General features: G+C 45.4%; 1 pseudogene; it reads left to right on the forward strand.

Moving 5' to 3' along the window:
- Positions 1–3,522: 3,522 nt before the first annotated feature.
- Positions 3,523–4,625, forward strand: LOC104661623 (annotated as a pseudogene).
- The last annotated feature ends 1,937 nt before the right edge of the window (positions 4,626–6,562 follow it).

The raw sequence follows: 6,562 nt of genomic DNA on the forward strand, positions 1-6,562 counted from the left end.
GCTGGGGACGGGGTTGAGGTCTGGTTGGGCACACCCACTCTGCAGCTGCTTATCTGGGAGTCTGTCCTTTCGTTTATTGAATGAATGAATGAATGAATGAATGAATGAATGAATGAACGAACGATATCTTTTAAAGCTGCGCACTGTGTTTGAAATTCTCTATAATAAAAAGTTTTGTTTTTAAAATAGTAACCGGCCGGGCGCGGTGGCTCAAGCCTGTAATCCCAGCACTTTGGGAGGCTGAGACGGGCGGATCACGAGGTCAGGAGATCGAGACCATCCTGGCTAACATGGTGAAACCCCGTCTCTACTAAAAAATACAAAAATCTAGCCGGGCGAGGTGGCGGGCGCCTGTAGTCCCAGCTACTTGGAGGCTGAGGCAGGAGAATGGCGTGAACCCGGGAGGCGGAGCTTGCAGTGAGCTGAGATCCGGCCACTGCACTCCAGCCTGGGTGACAGAGCGAGACTCTGTCTCAAAAAAAAAAAAAAAAATAGTAACCTTAGATTCTACTTGAAGTCAGCCTCCTCTTCAAGGAGTATGTATCTCATACTCCTTGCTGTGTATCTTGACAGCACCTTGACATAGGAGACAAAGGCATGGAGGGTACACACTTTGCCCCTCCAGCTCCCCTGGACCTACCCTCCCGGGTCGCAGCAGAAGGTGGAACAGAGTAGCGGGGACACCTCCTTGCTGGGCTGCCCGGAGCAGGGAGGCAGTCTCCTCTCCCTGGATCGCTGTAGCCTTGTGGGCTACAGACACAAACAGTCTGTTTGTGAGGCAGGGGTCACATGCTGGGTCTCTCCTGGACCAATCTCTGGGTTTTCTAGATGTGCGTCAGATGCCCTTCCCTACTGCAGCTCTGCAGCATGAAGATCGGGCTCTGGCTGGCGTTAGAGCTCTCTCTGCCCACCTACGGCCTTCACCACAGCTCCTCAGTTGGCCCTGCCTGAAGGATGGCGGCCTTGGATGGCGTACCTAAGATAGCTTAAGTCCAGCCACCTCCCAGCTGTCTGAGAAATTCATGGGCCATTTCTGGGTCAAATGGAGGAAGTGTAGGCTGCCCAAGTGACACACCCTCTTTTGGCTGTCTCTCCTACACGTTTCTCCACATCTGGGCGGCGTCAGACAATGTCCGTGCAACTTTTAGACACAAGACAATCAGAACTAGGGACAGGGTTGAGGTCTGGTTGGGCATATCCACTCTGCAGTTGCTTATCTCGGAGTCTGTCCTTTCGTTTATTGAATGAATGAATAAATGATATGTTTTAAAGCTGCACCTAAAATATGGTCAAACTGAGCATACAATTAAGTTCTATTGGCCCAAGTATTCCAAAGACGGAGAGTCTGGACTTCATGAGATACACAGAATTGGCAACTGCAATAAGCCTATTTCTAATTTCTCTCTGTGTTCTCTTTTCTTTTCTTCTTTTCTCTTAAAGACAGGGTCTTGCCCCTTTGCCCAGGCTGGAGTGCAGAGGCAGTCATAGCTCACTGCAGCCTCTACTTCCTGGGCTCAAGCCATCTTCCTGCCATAGCCTCCTGAGTAGCTGGGACTACAGGTACACACCACCGTGCCTGGCTAATTTTTAAAATTTTTTTTAGAGATTGGGTCTTGCTATGTTGCCCAGACTGGTCTGAAACTCCTGGGGTCAAGCAATCCTCCTGCCTCGGCTTCCCAAATTGTTGTGATTACAGGCGTGAGCCATTGTGCCTGGCCTAAAGTTATTTTGTAAATTACTCAATGTTTTATTAAGAATTTCTAATAACTGATATTTCAACTTCTTTTGGGTTTATTTTATAGATAGAAAGAACTATAATAGTTCCCAGGAGCATAAAGTTTATATGAGGCCATCAGGGCAATACTTTAATGAATCTTCCTACTATGAAAGTGTGTTTCCTAGCACAAAACAAATGTGCCGCATGGAGGAGTCATAAAACTTATATGACACAGTGCCACAAAGAAGATAACAGTGGGTCTTGCTACTAGCACAAGTCTGTTGCATATGTGATATATAACATAGATATAAGTCCTTAATATACGTTACCTGTGGTAAGTCCCCTAACAACCCCACACGATTTGCACCTTTATCTCCACGTAGAGATGAGGAAAGCAAAGCTCAGAGAAATTACTTTAGGAAATGATGGAGCCAGTATTCAACCCAACACTGTATTGCTTAAATCTCAAATGACTCAACCGTATTTAATAAGAGCACACCACGTACCAAGCAGTAAAGAAGGGCTTAGGGGAATTCCCCAGGGAATCATCACCAGTTACGTTTTTTAAATATAGGATTTGTTTGAAGAAAATTTAGAAGTCTCCATGTACATGCTGTTCAGTCAAATTCCTTACCTCCCTATATCTTAAAAATATTTAGGCCGGGCGCGGTGGCTCAAGCCTGTAATCCCAGCACTTTGGGAGGCCGAGACGGGCGGATCACGAGGTCAGGAGATCGAGACCATCCTGGCTAACACTGTGAAACCCCGTCTCTACTAAAAAATAGAAAAAAATAGCCGGGCGAGGTGGCGGGCGCCTGTAGTCCCAGCTACTTGGAGGCTGAGGCAGGAGAATGGCGGTAAACCCGGGAGGCGGAGCTTGCAGTGAGCTGAGATCCGGCCACTGCACTCCAGCCCGGGCCAGGCGACAGAGCGAGACTCCGTCTCAAAAAAAAAAATAAAATTAAATTAAAAAATAAAAAATAAAAAAATTTAAAAATACATCTCTCTTGCATAGCAAACCAGGGAATGATTTGTTGCTTTTGTTTGCTGGAGGAAAGTATACATCTGATGATGCTGGATGTTTTTTGCACAAGATACAATGTTTTGCTATCCATTTATTTTTTAAATACTATTTATATAAAAGGCAAAACCTATTTCTCCTTAAGGGAAAACACAGATTTGATGTCTAAGAAAAATAAATTTAATTTTTCTAGATAATCAAAATATCTCAGAAGTTAATTCAGACCTTCTATGTCTTGCCTAAATAAAGCTGGTAGGTAATTGTATGAATTACCTGCTGCTGCATAACAAGTTATTCCAAAACTTAGTGCCTAAAATAATAATAAACATTTATTATCTCATGCTTTCTGTGAGTCAGGAATTTGGGAATGACTTAGCTGGTGGTTCTGGCTTGGAGTCTGTCACAGGACTGCAGTCATCTGAAGGCTTGACTGAGGCTGGGGCGATCTGCTTCTAAGATGGCACACTCATGTGTTAGGCAAGCCAGTACTGGCTGCTGGTAGGATGCCTCAATTTCTCATCACATGGACCTCTCTATACAGCTGAGCGAGTGTTCTCATGACAAAGTAGCTAATTTTTCCAAAGTAAGTGATCCAAACAAGTGAGGCAGAAGCTGCAAGGTCTTTTTATAACCTAACCTCTGAAGTCACACAGTCATTTCCTCAATATCTTATTAGCTACATGGATCACCGGGTGGTGAGAATCATTGGGGACCATCTTAGAGGCTGGTCATCACAGTAATGAATGTGCGTTAAGAACTAATTTGTTGCTAGTTTCTAAGGATCATGTCTGCGAGTCAGGATTCCCAATCCAGAGACAATGGCCCTGATGGTATGAAGCCCGAAGGTGTCATCGAGAGTAACTGGCATGAGATTGTTGACAGCTTTGATGACATGAACCTCTCAGAGTCCCTTCATCATGGCATCTACCATTAGATGCCATCTACCATTAGATACCAAGGTAGAGCAAGCCATCCTACCTTGTATCAAGGGTTATGATGTGATCGCTCAAGCCCAATCTGGCACTGGGAAAATGGCCACATTTTCCATATCAATTCTGCAGCAGATTGAATTAGATCTAAAAGCCACCCAGGCCTTGGTCCTCGCACCCACTCGAGAATTGGCTCAGCAGACACAGAAGGTGGTCATGGCACTAGGAGACTACATGGATGCCTCCTGTCACACCTGTATCGGGGGCACCAACGTTAGTGCTGAGGTGCAGAAACTGCAGATGGAAGCTCCCCATATCATCGTGGGGACCCCTGGCCGTGTGTTTGATATGCTTAACCAGAGATACCTGTCTCCCAAATACATCAAGATGTTTGTACTGGACAAAGCCAATGAAATGTTAAGCCATGGATTCAAGGACCAGATCTATGACATATTCCAAAAGCTCCACAGCAACACCCAGGTAGTTTTGCCGTCAGCTACAATGCCTTCTGATGTGCTTGAGGTGACCAAGAAGTTCATGAGGGACCCCATTCGGATTCCTGTCAAGAAGGAAGAGTTGACCCTGGAGGGTGTCCGCCAATTCTACATCAACGTAGAACGAGAAGAGGGGAAGCTGGACACACTGGACTTGTATGAAACCCTGACCATCACCCAGGCAGTCGTCTTCCTCAACACCCAAAGGAAGGTGGACTGGCTCACCGAGAAGATGCGTCCTCGAGATTTCACTGTCTCGGCCATGCATGGAGATATGGACCAAAAAGAACGAGACATGATCATGAGGGAGTTTGGTTCTGGCTCTAGCAGAGTTTTGATTACCACTGACCTGTTGGCCAGAGGCATTGATGTGTAGCAGGTTTCTTTAGTCATCAACTATGACCTTCCCACCAACAGGGAAAACATTTCCACAGAATGAGCCCAGGTGGACAGTTTGGCCGTAAAGGTGTGGCTATTAACATGGTGACAGAAGAAGACAAGAGGACTCTTCAAGACATCGAGACCTTCTACAGCACCTCCATTGAGGAAATGCCCCTCAATGTTGCTGACCTCTTCTGAGGGGCTGTCCTGTTTCCTAGCCCCAGCCAGAGTTCAGTCTTGGCGGGAGCTGAGGAGCAGCAGGGGTGGGGGAGGGAAGGAAGCCAAGGGATGGACATTTTGTCATTTTTTTTCTTTGAACAAATGTCACTTTTTGAGGCAAAAAAAAGAATGAATTTTTCCAAAAGAAAAAGTTGCTCATATGGAGAGCATAAAACACACTGTAGCATATATTCTATAAAATATGGTATGGTAGATTGTTATACTGATGGTCCTCAATACATCACATCTCCCTGAACTCATCTCCTTGCATAGTTCCCTCTCACATTGATGCTCGGTTTGGCGGTGTGACTTGCTTCAATCAATGAGATATTGGCAAGACTGATGCAAGCAGAGGCTTGAAAAGCAACTTACAATGGGACCTACTCTCTCCAGCTGGTAGGGATTCTTCCTTCAATACGTCAACAGCCCAAGCTAGCCTCCTAGAGGGCGAAAGAACACATGGAGGGAGACTCAGCCAGCCCAGCCATCCTAGCCAAGACCTGGCCACATGATTGAGTGCTACCAACACCGCTCAGAGCACAGATCAGCTGTCCTAGCTTAGCACGGTCCAAATTACTAACCCATAAATTAGTGAGCAAATGAATAGCTGCTTCAAGCCACTGTGTTTTGAAATCAGGGGTAGGTAAATGGTGTTACTGTTGCTTTTGTTTCCCTCTCCATGACCCTCACCCTCACTGCTGCCTGCCAGGCCAGGTAGTGGTTGTGAGGGAGGAGGATCTGGGAGAAGACCTGGCCGATGACAGAAATAGCCTCATCAGGAATAAACTCACTCCATCTGTACATCCCGATGGTCCTATCAGTTGCTAATAATCAAAAGCCAAAAGCCTTTCACTGTGAACTTAATGGAATCTTCTCTAAAACCCTTTCCACGTACCTGAACACTACCTGGGTCACTGCTGTAGGCTATAAAAGAACTTTACGAGCCCAGCTATGTGCAGAGAAAGAGACCCTTTAAATACTTTTTAGCCCATATATGCTAGCCTGTTATCTTTCCTCAAAGCAATCCATTCTCACCCACATATAGGAAAGAATTGAGTCCCAAACTCATTCTTATGACCATATAATTTTTCTCTATGAAAATATTACTCAGCTCCTTCATGGGGTTGGGGGAGGGGAATGGGATGTCTCGACCCATTTCGTTGCACTTGCTATCGTTCTTGATAGATGAGTACCTAAATGAAAGTACTCACCTATTATCAATAGGGCATATGTATTGAGCTAGTGGTTTAATAGAAGAGATGGATTTTTGCTGCTATCCTCTCTCCTTTGTGATCAACACATGTATGTAGAGAAAGCTCTGAGGACTTTATTCTAAGCAAGTGTGGTGAACAGTAACACCTGCCACTTGGGCTTAGGGAGGCATCAAGAAACAGAAAATCAGACAGACATGATTTGCATAATGGTTCCAGAATTTAGGGTTTGATTTTGGGCAAGCTACTGAACCTCTCTGAGTCTCATGTAGAAAATGAGGCCGAAGCTATGTTCCTCACTGGGTTCAGGCAAGAATCCCTAAGGTGCTGTGTTTAAATCAGGGCCCATGATAAATGGTCTTAGTATCTGTTGGGCTCACTCCACTTTCCCTTTAGTCACCATATGCATTGTGGGAGCTAAAGGCATCACTTCAGTTCTGATGTTTTATGTGACCACAGGCCAGAACCCAAGAAAAAACAGAACATGATTATTGGTGGCTATAATCAAGAATGAAAGGATCCCTTATTCTAGAAGTTTGCAGTGTCAGATGGAGCTCACTGATTCAGACTGACAGCTACAACTGGGCAAA

This window comes from Rhinopithecus roxellana, chromosome 18, assembly GCF_007565055.1.
Source record: "Rhinopithecus roxellana isolate Shanxi Qingling chromosome 18, ASM756505v1, whole genome shotgun sequence".
In the NCBI taxonomy this organism is placed as follows: Eukaryota; Metazoa; Chordata; class Mammalia; order Primates; family Cercopithecidae; genus Rhinopithecus; species Rhinopithecus roxellana.